The sequence below is a fragment of the Diadema setosum genome, chromosome 2, assembly GCF_964275005.1.
Source record: "Diadema setosum chromosome 2, eeDiaSeto1, whole genome shotgun sequence".
NCBI classification, from domain to species: Eukaryota; Metazoa; Echinodermata; class Echinoidea; order Diadematoida; family Diadematidae; genus Diadema; species Diadema setosum.
Genome location: NC_092686.1, coordinates 1,698,821 through 1,701,662, shown reverse-complemented (window position 1 = coordinate 1,701,662; position 2,842 = coordinate 1,698,821).

Below are 2,842 nucleotides of genomic sequence, written 5' to 3'. Positions count from 1 at the left end.
TTTCCTTCTCTTCATCCACCTCCACACCCCTCCTCCTCCACATCATCATCACTAGCATTGTAATTTTCTTCTTATTCTCATTATACATTCTTATCTTGATTATTTTTACTATTCAGGATGATGATGATTATACTATCATTGATATCATCATCTTCATCGTCATCATCATCATCATCATCGTCAATATCTTCATCATCCTCATCATTGTGATAGCTATAGTATGCTATCCTCATTTTGGTTTTATTCTATGTTCAGAACGATGTCAGGATATCACGTGTTCATGTGTTTCCACATGTGCTCTTATACTTACCAAATGCGCATGCTAATGCCATATGACTTGAACTACTATTGCAATGTCCTATTTACCATTTTGCTTCTTCAACTGAAGGAATACCGTATGCTCTATCATCTTTACATATACTCCATCTATATATTTCTCTATTCAGCGTCATTTTAAAAGGAAGTCATGGTGTATTTCCTGGTGGATGCAGTTGACGATGGCGCGCAAGCAATATGATAAGATCTATATTGATGATCGCATTTTCATGGCAGCAGACCTACCACGCCTCATGCTGCTTCGACGTAAGTCTCACTCTCCAGCAACCATCTCACTCTCACTCGCTCAGCAGTCATTTTCTCACGCCCCTCAGAAAGAAGAAGAAGAAGAAGAAGAAGAAGAAGAAGAAGAAGATGATGATGATGATGATGATAAAGAAGAAGAAGAAGAAGAAGAAGAAGAAGAAGAAGAAGATGATGATGATGATGATGATGATGATAAAGAAGAAGAAGAAGAAGAAGAAGAAGAAGAAGAAGAAGAAGAAGAAGAAGAAGAAGAAGAAGAAATACGTGGAAGGTAGATCAGTATTAAACATCGGATGAGAAGCTCGCTTTTATGCTGAAATGAGTAAGGTATACTGTTTCTTTTTTCTTTTTTCTTGACTATAAGTATATACCAGCATGGCTGTATCTTATAGCTATTTTCCTTTCTGAATAATCAATCCAAAAGAAGTCTCTAAAAATTCTTTCATCTATACGCTAAGTCATGCATTCTAGATTTATCCACCCTTGACCAAAATTTGGGCAAAAACGTTCAAGATGACGTCTTGCTGGATCAAATATCTTCCATAACGAATATAGATAACAATAAAAGCGAGTAAAATTGTATTATAAGAATGATGAAAGTATGCATCAAATTGTACAATGTCTAATTCCAAAATGCAAAAGCTCAATATGAGGGTGGAGGGGGCATATCTGTTCTACCCCGCCCCCTTCGGTGGCTACTCCCCATCATTTGAAAAACTTGGGATCTCTGTGATGGCAATGCAGGTGAGTATAAATAAATAGAAATACTTCAACACTTCTTGCCATATATCATTAGAGGCGTAAAGTGCAATTCCATGCACACTTTGCTCAAGTTGTCTTTTATGAAGAGATTATAATCGAACAAATACCATGAAAGAGGTTTCGTCAAAATGAGACCTAAAGTTAAAAAAAAAAATGATGGAATTAAATCTCACTCCCTCCATCCTTCCGGGATATGAACCACTGATCTGCTGATCGCAATATTTTGTTAACTAACCTGTGCGGAGACCTTTCCCGTAACTGCCTTCCAATTGGTGCAGCAACGAAGTGTAAATCATATGAGAATGGATCCGAACGATGGAAGGGTAAATTCAGAAAGGATTTTCCATTCCCGCACGAGGGAACTTTTTATTTTTTGTTTAAACTGAAGCAACAGATCTAGTGCACTGTTTTGATGAAATATTCCGAAATTCTGTCAATCTCCTGAGTTAACTATGTATGGAGGGGACCTATATACAGTAGCTCTTAGCGGGGGACTCCGGGGTGCGGGAGCGGATCGATGCCCCTCCCACTTGGAGATTTTGCATTTTCAGAATTGAAATTCCAAGATCTAGTGCACATCTTGGGGGAAATATTTGGACAATTTAGTATCAACAACAACAAAAAAAAAAAAAAAAAATCTTTCCGCATCTTTCCGCCCCCATATTTTCGGGGGGGGGGGGGGGGGGGCAATATGCATCGGTTGAGATTTCTGTTGATCGTGATGTAGATCATATATCTATTGACTAATCTGCTAAATTTCTTGTGAAGGCAGATTTATTGGTAGCCAGTTAATATTTGCACATATCCCTTGAACACAATCTGTTTTTCTTAGTCTGGCATGTGATCGCAATTGGTAATTCCTCCCACGAATCTATATACATGTACCACCAACGACGAAAAAATCAAGAACAGAATAAAACGTATATCATTCTTAGCCTGAGTAAGGGTGTTACACTCTCCTGATGACTGCTCAAACGCTCGTCTTCATGCTATTTCTGTTCGAATACTTAGCAGATGGTGTTTATGAGAACATTGTTCGAATCAAAGAACTGAAATGACATCCTTGTTTTGTTCATATCTGCACTCGCACTTACCGCTCCCTTATGGACTATAGGAGGACTATTTCAAATGGGTAAAACATGCCAAAAACATACACCAGCATACCCCCCCCCCCCCCCCAAGTAAATCCGGCATGGGTACGCCGTTGCTGGTAAGCCTTTCCCATACCTCATATTGTAATCAATAATATTCGAATGACATGATCAATAATTGGTCATTCATATTCGAATGTTGAGAAACACTAAATGCTTGCTCTAAGACTATGGTGTAAACAAGCAATGATCGTGTGACACCTGGCGTTTCGATAGAAGGCTAACACAGTTGTGTATTTCCCTATAGGAAGTACCATTGTGTACAGTAATGTGCGCATCAAGTTAGGCTTGGAACCATGTAAACTGTGTATTCCAAACTTCACAGACAGCATGTTTTGAATGTTAGC